At 33.3% G+C, this 20,342-nt stretch overlaps 2 pseudogenes; both read left to right on the plus strand.

Moving 5' to 3' along the window:
* Nucleotides 1–18,397, plus strand: part of LOC120077249 (ABC transporter C family member 2-like) — a 93,733-nt pseudogene extending 75,336 nt beyond the window's left edge.
* Nucleotides 3,267–3,996, plus strand: LOC120078279 (pathogenesis-related protein 1 pseudogene; annotated as a pseudogene).
* Nucleotides 18,398–20,342: the final 1,945 nt, after the last annotated feature.

The raw sequence follows: 20,342 nt of genomic DNA on the forward strand, positions 1-20,342 counted from the left end.
AAAATACGAAGGAATCTAGCACAAAATCACAAATGCTAAGAACAACGCCTCAACACTTTGCAGAGCAACACATATAAAGACAAATAATAAAACCATAGATGTAACATAGAAATTGGTAATCCAGTTTAGTAAAATAATACCTACATCTAGGGGGCAATGTGACCAAGAAGGATGAATCTACTAATGTAAAAGTAAAGTAATTACAATGTTGTACTTATCTGTAAAAATAACATTACAACGATACATAAAAAGCTTGACTTTTTGACTTGACACATAGACTACCCCTAAATGTGAGACTCCCTCTCAAAACACCTTAAGATTCTCTCAAATGTAGGAACATTAGTAGATGAACACTCAGGTTCTCCCTAAGTGTAAGACTTTTTCTCTCCAAGAGGTTTATTGGTAGTCTCTATATGAAAACTACTTAGATACATAACTCACAGCCTTCTCCACGAAAGTCACACACTTGGGACTCATGTTGACATAACAAGACATTGGCAATAAGATTCTCTTCACAAAATCATCAAAAACCTGAGCAAACACAAAGACAACTCATAAATATGCACCGTGGAATGCAAAAGAAAAACCCTAACAATATATTCAAAAGTCAACAGATAAGGAAACAAAATCGAAAATCTTCATGATAACGAAACTATCAATTTTATAGAATTTGCATCTTAACGCAAACACCAAATTGTCCGAAACCACACATTTTGAGACATTCCAACAGACGCCCACTAAATAAGGTCAACAAGGAGCATAAATTTTGAAGAATATATTTCATAAAACATCTATTTTCATATAATATATATATATTAATAAAGTGTCTAAATCTTTATAAATTTCAGGTCTTACTTCGGTGCATTAAAATTTGATTCAAATAAAATGTAAACTAATAACTGTATTAGTTAGAATTCTAAAGTTTCATCAGTAAATTTATTAAACAATCTATTAAGCTTTTTTCTAAAATTCAGTATTCACGCTTTTCATGTGTGAATAAGATTTCATTATATGTATAGACTATAACAATATAAAAGGAAAATTAATGGTTTTTTTTTTTTGGTAAATATAATCTTACCAATTTCTTAGAACAAATTTAATGACATTTTTTCTTAAATATTTTATAGAATTTTTGAGAAAAATCATTTTATTTTGATAATTTTACATTCTTTTTATATGTGAAATTAGTTTAGATAATCATTTATTGAGGGTCTAAATTAGTTCACTTATAAAAGTTGGTTTTAATTGACACGATGATTATTTTATAATTTTTATTGATTCAACCTAAAAGTTTAAGTATATATATTGAGTCTTATTTTATTTTATTTTATATGTTGTAGTAATTTTTTTTATAGAAAAATTGCATTGTATGTCAAATATATTTTAAGAAACCAAAACCATAACTTCAATTTTTTTTTTTTAATTGTAGATATGGTAATCACATAGTAATCACATAGAAAACAGATAACAATCATATAATAATCACATAGAAATCAAATAGCATTAAATTTTCAGGCAGATATTTTTGACACGTTTGCAAAAAAAAGAAAAACATAAGGACACTCGCCCAAGTTTTATTTTTGTTTATTAAAGTTGCAATGGTCTTTTTTTTTTTAATTTTTCTAAAAATATTTTAAACCAAATCTTCATGATCTTCTAGGTTTGAAAAAGATGAATTTATTGTAAGACCCATTTTGGATCTTGTGAGGATAACCACTCCATACACTTGTTGAGAATTAAGCAATTGAACTGTATGATTTTATTCTATATTTATTCATATGTTATTGAGAGAAAAAAAAAATCCAAACAACTCCACTTTTACAACATGGTCAAATTATAAATAGCCACCCAACTTGGATAACTTCTATTTTGCCTCAAGAATTGTTCAATATCAATAACTACTAAAGATATATATATATATATATATATATATTTGGTGTTATATATTTTTCCCACCATTAATATTTTTTTATAATACAAGTAGGTATTAACTAACAAAGAGAATTTAAAAATAACAAAAAATAATTCTAGTTTCTTTTAAATAAGCTAAATAATAGTCTTATAGGAATATAAAAATGCAAACAAAAGCTATAATCTAATATATATAATGTTTAAATTTTATAGATTTAACATTTTTATGGTGGTAAAAAAAACACATTTTTTGAGATATATTTATACACGTTTTTAGTACTTATACAATGTAATATATACTTATTACTTATGAAATAGTCTTCTAGCATCAATTCAAGAATAATATATCATAACTAACAAATTAATACCAGTAATATATATTAATCATTTTATGAGAGTCTTAAATTTCTCTTCTTGTTAAAAGTTGAAAATTTTAATATCAATTTTTGTTAACTATAAAAATATTTTTAATTAATCGTGAGTACTACAGAAAATTATAATGATATATTGCTTAATCAAACCTAAAGTTTACTTAAAATGAAATGTAAAAAGTTTTATTTTTTAATTGAGAAAATTACTATTTTAAAATTTTAATTAATCGAATCTAAAATATTTGAAGCATATAAATTGATTTTTTTTCAATTTTTTCAAAACCAAATTAAATTTTTTAAATATTAAAAGAGATGAAATTAAAATTTAAAAGTAATATTTGTTTTGAGAGGGCGTGAAAATCAAGCCTTTGACCTCAAGTTGGATAGCCCAAACTTTATGTCAATTTAACTTATTGGTAGACTATGTTAAATCTTAAACTATACTTTTACAAGATGGCTAAATTTTTTTTTCTATCTCTTTTGTTGCTATTTTCCTAATTCAACACATGGCCAAATTATAAATAGCCATTCAATTTGAGTAAATTCCACGTGACTATACATTTCTTCATGATCAATAAAATAGACAATATTTTGGCCACCATTAATTTTTTTGGAATAATAGATTTTAAAATATGTATGTGTATATTTGTATATATGTATAAATATATTAGTTTAGGTTTGGATTAGAAATTGATTTATAGTTTTGGTTTTTAAACATTCCTCATGATAAAAAAAATATTATGTTTGGATTGGAAAATGCAAGTTAGTTTGACTAATCTAATCTTAAACTATGTAACATATAACTTTTGAAAAGGTGCAATCCAAAGTAATTAAATATTTGCAAGGAAGAGAAAAGGAGGTCAACAAATTGATTTATTAAATGTGTTTGAAATGTCACATTTTAACACGGTATTCTTCGATATGATGGTTATAAATAGAAATCATGGTCATCTCATTTCTCTCCACATCAATTTTGAAGAATTTTCTAAGCGAATTATACAATCAAGTTAATGGATATGCTAAAACTTTCCTTGTCTTTGTTATGTGTCTTTAGTATTATCACCATGCTTCCTCCATCTCTTGGTCAAGACTCTCCTCAAGACTATGTCGATGCACACAATGATGCTCGTGCTCGTGCCCGTGGTCAAGATAGTGCTGTACAATTTGGCATTCAGCCCATCCAACCTATCCAATGGGATGAGGAAGTGGCAAACTATGCTAGACAATATGCCAATGAACGTAGCAATGACTGCCAATTGTTACATTCTAATAGTGGGACTTATGGGGAAAATCTTGCAATGAGTTTTGGTGAAATGTCTGGCATTCAGGCAGTTGAAATGTGGGTGAATGAGAAACAATTCTACGATTATGATTCCAACACATGCGTGGAAGACAAAATGTGTGGCCACTACACTCAAGTTGTGTGGAATAACTCAACAAAAGTTGGATGTGCAAAAGTGAGGTGTAGCAATGGCGGTACATTCATTACTTGCAACTATGACCCACCAGGGAATGTTATTGGCGAGCGACCATATTAAAGGATCCTTTTCCTTCAATAATTAAAACAATAAATTCTAAAGATTTTGATTTTAACATTATGGTTATGGGAGCATATTCACTATTAATAAATAAATGCAGGATTGTTCTACTAATCATGCTTTATCAAAGATTGTTGTACACCCTACTATTACCAATAAAATAGTCAATACTCAAATACTTGTGCCATTTTTTTAATTAATTTTAATCATTATATTTTAAAAAATTTTAATTTCATATTGTATGTATTGAACAATTTCCAATCAAATTCTTATTATTACCAAGAATAGGAAGAGAGGAATTAGTCAATACTCAAGAATAGTTTAATTTATTAATTACCTCAATTATCGGGTTTCGATCCTTTTAATTTTGGTATAAAAATTCCTTTTGATGTAAATAAAAAGGAGGTAATATTTTCATGTTATTCGAAATAACATAACTAGCACAATATATTTTCATGTTATTTCTTTCTTTACCTTTCATGCAATTGAAATGCGCACTCACTATACATTTTCGAATGGTTTCTACATTTGCAAGTTGTCGTTGACTAATCAAACATCTATTTCTTGTTGTATTATCCATTAGTAAATTTTTAACTGAGGATTCGACCTTGAAATACTTCCATGTATTAATTGATATTGCATTAATTTACACTTTGGTGAATGTGGTAGGGTACAACTTGTGTGTGTTAATAAAAACAGAGGTATAGTGAGCACCATTTATATGAATTATTGCATATTAACCACTTCACAAGCCAAGTAGCTAATCATCTTAGTCAATGAAAAATAGCGGTTAGTTTAATAGTCATGTAGCAATAAATCATATCTTGGGTGTGTGGCATGCACAACGTTACTAGGGTCACATAGTTGGCTTGATCGGTTTAGGATTAAAAGCAAAATCGGTTAGTAATTTGGTATTACCTAGTAGTTAATCATCTTAGTGGGCACCTTAATCGTGATGCATGTGTTAAATGTTCATGGAGCACATTTGTACCCAGTTCATCGAGCACTTAGTTTGATTAAGTTCTTAATTAATTTATTCAAGCACTTATCACAACATTACCGGGCAAGTAAGCTAAGCATTTGAATGCTTGAGAAATTACCTTTATAAATCCTACGATAAATCGAACACTTGAGTGGATCGTAATTCCTAAACTAGACCATTTTTATTTTCTTGCACTTTTACTTTTTGCACTTTACATTCGTGCACTTTTATTTGTCCACTTCTCAATTCTCATTCCACAGAACCCCCCTTCATTTACCACTTTCACTAGGAATTTAGTTTGTCGAAACTATTACAGTGCTTCCTTGCGTATCGACCCAGTCTTACTATTAATACTACTCAGTAGTAGTGGTTTAGTAGAAGTTTGAATATTGTAGTGTTTTATTTTACTCTATGATTCTCATTTGGGAATTGTTTAATGCGACGGGGAGTTGTGCATGTGTAAAGTGGACAATGTTAGCGTTGTGTTTGATTCAGAGATAGATCACACTTTTAACCAATAGAGAATAGTGAGACGTACTGCAATAGGACCCAAATAATATAACAACGCACTAAAATCTCTTTCAAAACAATCAACTAAATAATTGTTCTCCAAAAACATCACAGATAATAATCAAGCAATCAACCAATAATGGGCAGCAATAAACCATAAAATTTTGCAAGATTAAAAACAAAGAGCACACATGAACTATACGTGAAAAAACCCCTCGATGGGAAGAGTAAAAATCACAAGACTTATGAGGAGTCCACCCTTGTAACTTCTCTTATATGATAAAATTGAGGGAACAAAGGTTCACTACCCATAAATACTTTCATATATTAAAGATGAACACTTCAAAGATAAAAGGAATGAAAATCACCCAGTTTTACAAGTTCTGTTCAGCAACCATTACAAACAAACCAGAGCTTCAAACAATGATCCAACCGTTCCAAAGGAGGTCTTGTGTGTTCCGAACAACCTAACGAAATTGTAACATGAGCCAACGATTCAAACTCCAACAATGGACAACTTTGTGGAAGCTATCGCTAAAAAACCGAACTATTGTCTTCTCTCCAATTTTCTGCTTCTTTTTCCCTTTCTTTTTCCTTAGATCATCCTCATATCACATAAAAGAAAATTTAGGGCTTTTAATATGGGCCAAGCCAAAAAATTAGACCCAATTAAGGCCAGAAAACACAAGTTTAAAATAAAATCTTGCTTATGCAACAAGTGGGTTGGACATCCACAACAATCTCCCCTTCCAGCCCAACACGGGGAAGACTCAATCACATCCATGATCACTTGAACCTCATCTCGGAAAGCTTACTACAAAGCTCAATCTTGCTTCCGGGAACTACCTTAGTTAATATATCTACACTATTCTTGTCAGTGTGGACTTTCTTCATAATCAATCTCTTCTCTTCAATTACATCTCGTAGTCAATGATATCTAACGTCAATGTGTTTAGTACGAGCATGATACATTGCATTCTTGCTCAAATCCATAGCACTCTGGCTATCACAAAATATTACATACTCACCTTGCTTCAAACCCAACTCTTGAAGGAAACTTTTAAGCCATAACTTCTCCTTGCTTGCTTCCACTGCTTCGATATACTCTGCCTTAGTTATGGACAGTGCTACACAATTTTGTAGCTTGGATTTTCATGAGATGGCTCCTCCTGAAGATGTAAACACATAACCTAAGGTAGACTTTCTGTTATCAATATCACCGACCATGTTTGCATCAGTATAGCCTTCAAGCATAAGTTTGCCACCTCTATAACAAAAACTCAATTTAGAGGTGCCCCGCAAGTATTTAAAGATCCACTTTATTGCTTCCCAGTGAGTCTTACCGGGATTGGATACAAAACGACTCACTAGACTGATTGCATGTGTAATATCAGGTCTAGTACACACCATAGCATACATCAAAGAATCAACAACAAAAGAGTAAGGAATGGATGACATAACTTCTTTCTCTTTCTCTATTCTAGGGCAAGCTCTCTTACTTAGCTTAAAGTTTATTGCTAGCGGTGTACTAACAGACTTAGCATGCTTCATATTGAATCTTTTTAGCACCCGTTCAATATACTTCTCCTGAGATAACCATAATTTCCTAACTTTCCTATCATGAGTAAACTCCATACCTAAGATTTGCTTTGTAGGGCCCAGATCTTTCATGTCAAATGATTGGACAAGTCTTTTTGAAAATTTTCAATATCTTGTCCAACTATCAACATATCATCTACATATAAAAGAAGAATGATGAAGTTTCCTGAAGAGAATTTTCTAAAATACACAGAAGAATTAGCTGTAAGTCGTTTATAACCATTGTTGATCATAAACGAATAAAATTTCTTGTACCATTTCCTTGATGCCTGTCTAATCTCATAAAAACTCTTTTTTCAACTCGCAAACAAGTTTATCTTTCCTTTTTTTTTTTTTTTTCAAATCTTTCAGGTTGCTCCAATTAGATCTCTTCATGCAAGTCACCATGTAAAAAAACGGTTTTTACATCAAGTTGCTCTATCTTAAGAACAATACTTGTTGTTAATCCCAACATTGTTCTGATATATGTCATTTTGACCACTAGAGGGAAAATCTCATCAAAGTCAATGCCCTTTTTTTGGATGCATCCCTTAACCACTAATTTAGCTTTATACTTCACTATTTTCTCACCATCCTTCTTGTACTTGGAAACCCATTTGTTTTTCAATAATTTCTTTCCATTTGGAGGCTTCACCAACTCATGGGTTCCATTCTTTTCCAAGGAATTTATCTCCTCCTTCATTGCATTGACACTGGTCTTTTTCATCATGAGACAAGACCTCTTAATAGTTCTCTGGCTCTCCAATTTCACTAACTAGAATGAACTCTGAGCTTGGGTACCTTGTTGAAGTTTTACACATTCTGGTGGACTTTTGAGCCTGATTATCCTCCACTTGGGGAATAGGTTGCTTCCCCTGCTCACGAACTTCTTCATGAATCACTCTTCATGTGCATCTTTCTCATTAATTTCTTCATCAAGGCTCATCAAGATCATCATCATTAACATGATCTGGTAATTACCATCAGGTTGTATTTCACCAACATCATCATGTACATCATCAACATTCTCATTTGTCGGCTGAACAATAGAAGAAGTAGAAATAAAATCATTAGTAGTATAAAAAGACAACTCTAAAGTAGAAGTCTACCTTGTAGTAAGAAGATCTACACCCTTGTTGTGCTCAAAGAATACTACATCTCTACTTCTCACTACCTTTTTCTTTTCTGGATTGTAGAGCCTATAATCATACTCTTCATCCCTATACCCATAAAAAATACATGGTTTGGTCTTCGAATCAAGCTTTGACCTCTATTCTTTAGGCACATGCATGTATGTCTTACTGCCAAAGACCCTGAGATGTAGATAAGTGGGATCATGTCCCTTCCATGCTCTCTCTAGAATGTCTAGACCAAGAGGAATTGATGGAGATCGATTAATCAAATACATAGCACATTGCACTATTTCACCCCAAACTGTCTTGGGAAGATCAGACATTCTAAGCATACTCCTCATCTTCTCCACTATGGTTCTGTTCATCCTCTCAGCAACCCCATTGAAGTATATTTCACCCCAAACTGTCTTCTTGTGTCTAATGCCATATGTGAACAATAATACTTGAACTCATTTGAAGTATATTCACTACCATTGCCAGATCGAAGATACTTCAATTTTCTTTCGATCTCTCTTTCTACTAGGACATGAAACTTCCCAAAAACCTCAAACATTTTGCTTTTTGTCTTCAACATATATACCAAAGTTTTTCAAGTAACATCATTAATAAAAGTGACAAAACATTTATTTCCACCAAGTGACTTCACCTCAAGAGGTCCACAAATATTAGAATATATTAACTTCAGTTTTCCTTGCCTTCTGATGGACTTCCCAAAAAAGGAAATTCTATGTTGCTTACCTTCCAAACAATGATCAGAAATGTCAAGAGAAACTGTTTTATCAACAGGGATAAGAGATTTACCTGCCAACAATTTAATCCCCTTATCACTTATATGCCCTAGCCTTTGATGCCAAAAATTTGGAGAATTCTTTTCTTCTACTACATTCAACTCAAAAGAAAATATGCTTAAGTTTGTTTTATACAAAGAGCAACACAACTCATCTCGAGAAACTAGTATTGAACCCTTAGAAAAATTTCACGTATTATCACAAAAGGTATGTTGAAATCCTTCTTGATCAAGGACATTTGCAGACACCAAGTTAAGGCATAAATCAGGAATATTATGCACATTCGTTAATGTAAGTGTGCACCTAACACTTGTCTTCACACGAATATCACCTTGCCTAACTATGCTAGCTGAGCTCTCGTTTCACAACTTCACACAACCAAAATCACCAGATTGATAGTTCATGAAATGCTCTCTTTTAGGAACACAATGGTATGAAACACCTGAATCTAACATCCACTCTGTGTTTGATCTCTCAGCATGATGAAACTCACTGGTGGCACAGAACTAGGTAACATTAGTATCACTCTGAGAAATAATTGTTGCAGTATTTTTACCATCTTCCTATTTTTGTGAGTCTTGCTTCTTACTTTTTTATTTCTACCAACGATAGCAAAACTTTTTTATATGGTCAGGCTTGTTACAGTAATGACATGTCCTATTGTCTTTGTCTCTAGACTTAGACCTCCCTTTTGAGTTACCACGGTCTTTAGGTCTCTTAAACTTGTTCCTTCCACGATTCTCAACAACAAGAGCATGTGAATCATCAACTCTCATCTCTTTTCTTCTTATATCTTCATTGAACATCCTTTGTTTGATAACATCCAACGATAAAACACCTTCTAAAGCAGAGTTACTAAGAGTCACAACCAAGGTTTCCCAATTGTTCGGCAAAGAACCCAACAAGAACAAAGCCTACAATTCATCATCAAAATCAATCTTCATAGTAGTCAACTTATTAATAATATCCTGAAATTCACTTAAATGCCAAAAACAGACTACTCGCCCTAGAATTTCAAATTAACGGGTTTCTTGATTAAAGAAGCTTTGTTATATGTGGTCTTCCTTTCATAAAGACCTTCCCATTTCTTCCACAACTCATATGGGTTGGACTTCTTAGACACATGGTTGAAAATGCTAATATCAACCCACTGTCTAATAGTCACCAAAGTTTTTCTCTTTAACATTCCAGGATATTTTTCTTCCATTTTCCCTGGTTTTGGAGGTTTAGAAATTGTGCCATCTTCTTTTGTGCTTGTTTCAACTGGATCAAACAAATCTTTGCAATATAACAAATCCTCCATCATCGGTCTCCAGATGGAATAATTGGTTTATGTCAATTTTATCATTTAACTACCTCCACCATTACTAGTAAACTCCATAACAATGATTAAATTAAAACCCACTCTGATACCAACTGACAGGACCCAAACAAAACAACCCACTAGGATCTCTTCCAAAACAATCAACAGAATATTGTTCTAAAAACACCACAAATAAATCACCAAATAGTCATCGAGCAATCAACCGACAATGTACAACAATAAACCATAAAATTCTGGAAGACTAGAAACAAAGAGCACACATGAATTATACGAGAAAAACCCCTCTGATGTGAAGAGTAAAAACCACGAGACTTTTGAGGAGTCCACCCTTGTCAACTTCTCTTATTATGATAAATTGAGGGGAAAAGTGCCCAAATCAGTCATGCGAAGGTTCATTTCCCATCAATACTTTCATATATAAAAGATGAACACTTGAGAGATAAAAATAATGAAAATCACCCAATTTTACAGGTTCTATTCGGAAACTATTACAGAAAAACTAGTGCTCCAAGCAACAATCCAACTGTAAAAAATGAGACCTTTTGTGTCCCAAACAAGATGACCAAATTGTAGCAGATCCAATGGTTAAAACTTCAGAAATCGAAAACTTTGTGGAAGCTGCCACTAAAAAATCAATATACCATCTTCTCTCTGATATGTGCAACTAAGTTTGTTGGGGCAGAAAAACACTACTGGGCAACTTTATGGAAGCATATTTGAAGACCCCCTTTCTCAACTCAGGCCTTTCTTTGATATGTGCAACTAAGTTTGTGATTCATGAAGTCATTGGAAAAAAATTACATCTGTGGATGTAGCCAAGGTGTGGTTGAATGCACAATATGTGAGGCTTATAGAAACTTCCACGAATCTAACATAATAGTTTTTAGAGAAGTACTTCCCACCTACAACATTTTCCAACTTATAATTGGAGATAATGTGATAAGAAAATCCTAGAAATTTGTAAATTAAAAACCTTTTGATGAACCCCTGATAACAAATTCCAAAAACTCCCAAGTCAATTAATGTCAATGTAAAGGAAAGACTTAGAATTGGATTTCCCTTTGATTGAGGACCAAAAAATAAGGAGAATAGGAGAACTAGTTGCTTACTCCAAGTTCGAACACTCCACAAGCAAGTTGATCACTCTTACCTGAATGCTTAAGCATGCAACCATAGATCAAAAATTGCAAAATGTTGGTGATGAATCTCCATCATCAATGTTGAGGCAAAGTATCATTTCAAAAATTCAAATGCCAAAAATTAACTTTTACAATCTAATGGCCAGAATTTAAATAGCATCCTAAAACTCTAATGTGTGTGACATAATAAAACATAAGTAAAATAACATTTTAAGGATAAAATTGAAAAATAAGAAAATTACATCAAAACTATTACATAAAATATAATTAATAAATTGTTGCCTGGACAGTTCATATCATAATGACTTTCACTGAGTATGTAACCTCCCGAATTTTAGATAAATTAATTATTTTGAAAATTATTGGAATTTATTCCTTAATATTGGAATATTTGGACCAAATCTGAAGATAATTGAAGAGTTAGTTGATATTTTTATATTAGTTTGTTGGAGATAATTAATTTGAATTTATTTAAGAAATGATTTGAAATTGTTTAGGTTAAGTTTTCGATGAAATAAGAAATTATAGGTTTATTTAAATTTACATGTTTTTTATTTGATCGATTTGTAAAGGTCCCTGTGTTTTGGGGCGTTTTATCATGTTAATCGAATCATTTGTAAGTCCATGTCTAGAATCAATTTGAAATCTTTTGGTCACTTACGAACCTTTCTCTCTAGAAGTTCCTTGATCACCTCGGACTCCCTTTTGAACCCTAAGATCCATATTCAATTCAAAGCTCAGATTACTCATAGTTCTAAGCCTTATCTCGAGATACTTCCTTCTATAGACATGCTCCAAAATGTCTTAGGAAGCTTACCTTAAAATCTTAGCTTCACTTGGTTTTTCCAGAATCAACAAAACATCAAGACTGGCTCAAGCTTATCGGATAGCTCGACCCTTCTGTCTTTTTCTCACTCTCCAGTTCAATTCCTTGGAGCTATCCGAAATCCCTACCCTGAAAATTAGACTCTCATAGATGATGGCTTTGAAATCACTCCAAACGCACGAGTATTCTGGGAGAAATCCTCGTTCCAAATTGATGCTACTTTCAGACTTCACTGTCCGACAGCATCTTCTTCTCTTGGGACTTTATAACTGATGCTTGATCTCACTCCCAACGCATGGTCTCTTTTAAATCCACCTTCTAACACTCCTCTTTACATTCTTTGAAGAGGATTTCACTTGTGAATGAAAGAGACATATGTTGTTGTATTTATAGACCAAAGGAAACTTTCCTTATCATCTTTACCAAGCCTCCAACGCATGACACCTCCTACTTTAGGGTGTTTGCACCATGTTTTGCCACCATCTACCCCTTTGGCATTCACCTACTCTCATGCCACAGACCTACTTTTGTTGTCCTCCTCATGCATAAGACATCATTTGCATGAAACTTAATTCGTCCAGCTCCTACTAACTCAAGCTACAACCTTCTCTCGACATAGCCATTTTTCTAGATGAGTTCATCAATCTTGCGTGATGCAAGCCTTAGCACTGCTCCATCGCTTAGTTCCTTTATCTATTGTTTAGCACCAACGGCTCATCATGTAGCTCAATCGTTTAGTAAACGATCTCGCTCTCAATGATCTCACTCTTAACGATCTCACACATAGCCTATTGTTTAGCTACTGTGCCCATCGTTTACTTCCATCATTTAGTGCTGACGCCATATTGCTCAACGCATTCGCTCATCACTTAGCGTCATCGCCTTGTCTATAGCGTAATGCCCATCGTTTAGTATTCTGCCTATCGTGTAGAGCGTCTGCTCATCGTTTATTGCAGCACGACTATTGTCTAGCGCCCACACCTATCGTGTAGCGCCATCGTGTAGTCCATCACTTAGTGCTCGCGCATTGCTTAACGCTTGATGCTATCATATAGTGTTATCGTCTAGTGCTATCGTCCAGCTTGTACGCTTATCGTCTACTTAGTGCCTTGTGCTCAACATCTCTCTCTCCCCGCTCTTGCTCACGCCTTCTCAGCGCATGGGCAACTTCCATGCAATGTCTCGGCCAATCATTCATTCAACCTCACAATCTCTCGCATGGTTGCCTTTCTACTCATCTTATGCGTTAATGTCTCCTAACACTCAACGCATGGTTCTTTTTTTGACTTGACACTTAGCCAAATTTCACTAGTTAAGGCTTATCTCCAAGCTACTTAAGGAAAATCTATTAACACTTAGAAATTTCCTTCTCTTCAACATAGGATTTAACTTTCACTTAGTTAATTCCTTTTATCACCTGCTTAACTAGGAAAAATGGAAATTCGGGTTTCAAATGGCCACTCTACCATTGGTGCATGGTAATGTCATTAACGCAAACCCCATCCCCGAGTTCTTCAATTCTATCCAACTTCCCCTCTTTTAAGTCTCTTTGATTTGAAGGTATTTGAGTTGTGAAATTAAATGGAGTCTCCTCGGGGATTTATAGGTGATCCAAGGTGATTCCCAGGCTCCAACGCATGATACCTTACTTGTAGGGCAAGCTTATGTGTCAACCTCATGCAAGGTCCAACACATCCTCCTTGACACTTCTTCCTTGCATGCAAAGCTTACGCGTCACCCTAACCTAAGTCAATGCATAGCCCCTTTTTAGGTGTCATTTCATCCTTCATCATGTCCTAATATGCATCCACCTCATCCTTGGCTTGACCAAGGCTTCACTTGGTTGAGCCACGTACTTCATATTGCTGCCAATCCGACCTTGCTTGCCAAGTTACCAAGTTAACGGATGCCTACCCTAGGTTGGGTGCATGGTGACTTCATCCACCCTTCTCCATGCATCCAACATCTTTCTTATGCACCTACGATGGTGTTTCCAATGCATACTCCCTTAGGTTTTGCTCCTAGTCAACTTATATCCTCCTTTCAAGTCTTAGGCAAGAGTATGCGCCCAACTCCTCAGATATGCATCTAACTCCTCAAGCATGCGCCTAACTAGGGTTTCTTGGCTTCCTTGGTGTAATTCTCTCTCAAGGATGTACTTTATGCTTCCATCTTGATCCTTCTAAATTCCAAATGATGTTTAAAAAGCCTCCACATGTGCCAACCCTAGGTCCTATGTGCCCATCTCTTTTCTTTTCCCTCATCCCTTGGTTTCTATTCTTCTTTTCAACCTATAACTTACTTTATGACTTAGCTACATGTCCTCTTGTCCTACTTTTCCTTTAAGACATGCATTCTTATGGCCCTTAATGCACCCAAGGCTTCACCTTTGCGCCGAACCCTTATCCTTTTAGGGTTTCCTTCATTTGTGATGCCTTATGTTGCCCAACACTTAACCAACTTTTCTCCCTTGGATCTCTTATGCGCCCATCACTCGTACTTATGCATTAATTCCAAATTTTCTCCCTTGATGGTGCATAGTTTCACACATGATCTTCTAATACAACTGCTTCTTCCCTTAGGTTTTCACTTGATCCCAAACACCTCATAATAACACTTACCTTGCACTCAAAGTTCCCTTGGTATGCACCCATTATGCCAAAGCCTCTTCCTCCTTCTACTAAGTGCTCAATTTAAGGTAATGTATCTGAAGTTACTTCTTCTCTCTTGTAACACTTAGTCAAAATTCTCCATTCATTCCTTATACTTATAGATTCAACTCTCATTTTCATAGCAAGTTTGGTCATTTTGTTAAACTTTAGATTCCTTCTCTTGGCTTACAAGTATTCTTTAATCTCATGACCTAAGTTTAGCTTGGCTTGCTCTTAGTTAGAATTGAGGGTTTACATGGGGGTTTCCTGTCCGAACTAGCAACATACTCACTAGCACGTCCTAACCTGGATCCTCCAACCGAAACAACCAGCTGACTAGACCTCCTCCTTCTCTGTCTCTACTAAGTCCCAACTCCATCTTCTTCGTTTTGACTTTCTCAATGCATGTTTTCTCTCTTGCCTATTCTTCTTTAAGTGTTAAGCACATGCATCCTGTGACAATCTAGTTCTTTTAGGTAATTTTTAATTTAATTATCTTAAATTATTTGGGTGTTATTTCGAGCGTTGAGACTAAAATTAAATTATTGGTGTTGGGATAATTCAATTTGAATTAAGGCTAAAGATTTAAAATTTGGATTTAATTCAATTCGTGGAGATTTAGAAATTTGAAATCCAATTTAAGTAAAATGGGATCAGTTGTTGTGTGTTTGGAATTTGAAGTTGGCGAATTTATTTTGGGGGTTAATTAAATTGATTGGAGTTAATGTGATTTGGGTTGGTGTGATGGAGAAAAGGCATATATATATATATAAATACTTGGGTTTTGAAATTATATATATATGTATGTTATATATATATATATATATATTTAAATATATAATGATTTTTGGTGATTTTTGTTGAGAGAAAGGAAAAAGATATAAGAATACATGTATATATTGAAGAAACTCTTATCAAAGAGAACCCATGAGCGGAAGCAAAATCGATCCAAATTCATTGTGATAGAATTACAAGCATTCACAAACATAAAAACTAGTTATGCATTTTCTAACCGATTACAGCATGCTTTAGTAATTAATAACAAAAGGGACGAGAGACATACCTTTGAAGAACTCTTCTTCTAAAGATCTCTCGCTCTTATGAAGACTTAGACTAGCAACCTCTCGCTGTCTCTACGATCGTCTAGCCAATCATTTGGCCAATCACGAACAATCTTCTCCACGAACAAGAAACCTCTCGAACACCATCACTCAGTAACCTTGGTATTCTCGGAGTGAGGATCTAAGAAGTGTAGGCTTTGTTATGAATTTGGTAGAGGGTTGGAGGAGGCAACGATCGAACCAAATAACCAAGCAAGTGGGAGAAGGAACTGTCTATCACATAGACTTTCTGTGATAGATCGTTTAGTAAAACTTAGCAGGTACACGATCGTTTAAAAAGAGGCTTGATCGTTTACACGATCGTTTAGTGAATCTCGCTTGCCATGCAATTGTTTAGTAACATGCTACATGATCGTTTAGAAAAACACTTGAGGGCTATCATGTAGTCTCTCGTGAGCTAAACGATTAGAAGTGTACTTAATGAAGCGATCCCAAAATGAAAACATTTTTCATTTTATCATTCAGTTATGAAAACTGAACACAACCTCCCACTTTCACACACGGTTAAAAGAGAAACTGCCCACAATTATCGTATAATTATTTTAATTATAAATAAATATAATAACTAACTTATCGTATTATATTTATAACCTATAGTTTTAATACCACATCATATGTAACATTTAAACCATAGTTCTTTTCTCCTTTATTCAATATAAATCATATTTATATCAAATTCCTCCAATTAATGTATTTTATATATCATATCAACTATATCACATATAATTGAACCAGTTTAATTATATCATATATAACCTAGTGAAGCGTGCGCAAAAAAAAAAACTGAAGCCCTTTCTTCTTCTTTGTGCAATTAAATTTGGTATCTAAACTTGAGGTAAGTGATTTACTACTAGTTCGCCCTCGAACCAAAATGATGTTAATATTGTGAATATGTTGAGTGCATGCTTCCATTGTGAAGGAATGATTTTCTATGTAGGACCGATGAATGGACGGTCAAGGGTGTTACGGAGTCCTATATTACTAAGTTTGTAATAACATGTTTATGGTTTGTTATGAAATTTGAATGTTGTATGTTGCATATTGAACAGATGATGGTTGTTAACACTCCTATCGGGCTGTGTACTTCTCCTGTTTGTGAACCTTTGAGTTCACTCCTTATGTTCATATTTCGGTATCCCTATGAGATTTTCACCTATGCTTGTGCCTATGATACATGATGTACACTTGTGTCTCGGTAGAAAGGCTAACAAGTTCACCTAGTGGGCCCAATAGTGGGTCACTTACTGAGTATTTTTATACTCACCCTTTCTTTATATTCTTTTTCAGGTAAAGAAAATGATAGAACGACGAATGACAAGAACAATCCGAGGCTGAGTCTTTGGGACTTAACATCGCTTCAACATATGTTTTTCTCAAATTTCTATGTTTTGTTTAGGAGTCAAATATTTAAAATTTATATGTATTTAATTTATTTTAAATTAGAGTCAAGGGTACCCCGAAGACTGATTTTATTTTTTATTCTTTAGAGCTTTATTTAATAAAAAGAGTTTTGTTTCATTTCCTTAAATTTACAAAAGACTCATTGTCAACATTTTCAAGTTATACATGCATGTAGTAACGTCCCTCCAATAAGTGTTAGATAGTTGGGTCATTATAGTTGGTATCAGAGCTTAAGTTTCAGGTTTTATAGACTAACTTATTATGTAAGTCCAGATTGTCTCATTAACCATTAATGGATTCTTATCATTATCAGGTATGTCCTTTAAAAAAAAATCTCTAGAATTATATGCACAAAATATTGCTTGATTAGGAGTTCTGATTGCCATATTTTTGTTCGGATAGAATTTGATGTTATGTCACCAAAACTCATAGTACAATGGATGGTTGGAGAAGAAGTTCATGATCAACAAGTCCACTGTTAAGCCTTGCTCGAGCATTCCTTCGACAATAAAAAAATACTTGTTCTTGACGAAGCAACCGCGACCGTTGATGTACAAACTAATGATTTAATTTAGAAAACTATGAGGGAAGAGTTTAAATCTTGTGCAATGCTCATTATTGCACACAGATTAAATACCATCATAGATTGTGATCGAATTCTTCTACTTGAATTTTTTCAGGTAAAACATTTTACATTCCATAATCATCAATCAATCACTTCTTTTATTTTGCATCTCGTCTTATGACATGTTCAAGAGTGATTATGAAATTGTTAAAATCACTTCGAAAATGCTTTTGATCATTTAAAACCAATTTTAATAATATGAAAATTGTGTTTAGAATATATAATTAAACATTGAATTAATTTTGAATTATTAAATGAGTGTTTCTGAAATATTTTAAATATGAAAAAAAGTTATTTTAACCGTTTCTAAATTTCATATTTGCTGATGTTCACTCCTTTACCCTGTAGGTGTTGGAGTACGACACTCAGGAAAAAACTTTTATCAAACGAAGAAAGTGGTTTTTCAAAGATGGTTCAAAGTACAGGAGTTATCAATGCTCAATACTTGCCCAACTTAGTATTTGAAGGCCAAGACAAGAGAGCAAACCAAGAAATGTGAAGACAGTGCATAAATTGATTCAAAGCTCTACAAATGGATGGGGTTTTTCTCCACTTATTCATTTACTTTTTCTTTTTGGTAACTGTGATGAAATTATTAAGAAAGATTGTGTTGAAAAGATTTGAGTGATTCCCATTTTTTACTTATTTTTTAGTATCGTCATACTATTATAAAATAATTTTTTCCCTATGAAAGAATACCTTTTTAGTCCTTAGGTCTTAAGAAAAGTACGATCAATACAACTCCTATGATTATCAGTGAATATGACCAAATACGGCCGATGAAGATTTTTTGGGGTAGAGGATTTAAAAAAATGGCATCTACATTTTTATTTAATTGGTAATCTAGGGTTAATATTTAATGACTATTATAAATGTCGTACATTCGTAAACTGCCATGAATTATACAAATCTAAAAATTTCCATTTTCTCGCACAAAAAATGTGAATTTTCTACATTTGTGATACTTTTTTTTCTATATAATTATACCCTTGTGTCATGGCAAGTTATTTTTGTAGTAGCTAGTTTCCATTTGGTTCCTAGATTTCAAAATGTTATCCTTCTAATTCTCAAAAGTTTTGAATTTGATTTCAATATAGTCCCTAGGACGTTCAAAATGTTACGATGTTATCTTTGAGAGATGTGAGTTTTATTTCAAATTTGGTTCTTTAACTTTAAGATGAACATTTTTAACTTCGATTTTTCACTAGATACTTACTTTAAGTTAGTAGTCTTAATGTCCATTAATATAAAAGAATTTAAAGAATTATAATTAGTTAATTTTCACATTTTTTCATCGGTAGTTGTTAGAAAGCTCTAGTTAAAACGTAAAAGTTAATTCAATAAAGTGAGTTGTTGAGAAGTTGTAACTATTTTAGACCCCATTTGGTAATTATTTAGTTTTTGGTTTTTGTTGTTGAAAGTTAAGCCTATTTCATCCACATTTCATACAATGATTTTCATCTTTCTAAAATACAATGGTTGAATTCTTAGCCAAACTGCAAAAATAAAAACACGTTTTTGAAAGCTACTTATTTTAGTTCTCAATAAGAACCTATTGGTGAAAAGTAGATAACAAATGAAGAAATTTGGATATTGCAAAAATTTGGATAATTATTTTAAATTAATTAAGAAATAGTAATATCGAAGATTGAAGTGAGTATATATTTTGCAAAAATTTAAGGTAAAAAGTGTAAATCTTAAAACCTAGCGACAAATTGAAATAGAAGCAAGTCTTAATTGTACAATTGTATAAAAGTTCACCAAAAATTGACCTAACTCTTGGGATTGAGTTTGGTTGGTTGGTGTAGGATAGTAGTTGGTCAGTTTTCAATTTCTTTTTTAAAACATATTTGTTGGTCGGTCCATAGGCAAATGGAAACACCGACTAGAATTTATATATATATATATATGATAAGAGTGCTACAAATATGTCAACCTAGTTAAGATATCTTGGTGTACCTCCTGATCCTATTGTTTTCTAGTATTTTGTTAAAGAAGTGGTACCATTTTAACATTTTGAAACCTATACCAAATGCGAAAAACATAATAGGATGATTCGTCACTCGATATGCGGATGTTAAATAGAAAGTATTAACAACAACTATAACAACAAAAATACCAACAACATGTAAACAAGTAAAGACACAAAATAGTTAGTAACCCAGTTTGGGGATAAACACGTACGTCTGAGGTCAAAGCACTCGGGAAAGATAATTCATTAATATTAAAGATTTAAGTAGTTTACAACATAGTACTTATCTATAATACATTAATTACTACAGTGGCTCACGCTGAGCTTAACTCACACATCACTTAGACTCCCCCTAGAAGTGAGACTCCCTCATAATTGAACTTAGGCTCTCCCTAAGTATGTTAATATTAGCATTTAACACTTCAACACCCCATAGTGTGTGAGACTTCTCTCAACTTGATTATCTTCCTCT

Source organism: Benincasa hispida, chromosome 5, assembly GCF_027475165.1.
Source record: "Benincasa hispida cultivar pf3 chromosome 5, pf3_genome.v1.1, whole genome shotgun sequence".
Classification (NCBI taxonomy): domain Eukaryota; kingdom Viridiplantae; phylum Streptophyta; class Magnoliopsida; order Cucurbitales; family Cucurbitaceae; genus Benincasa; species Benincasa hispida.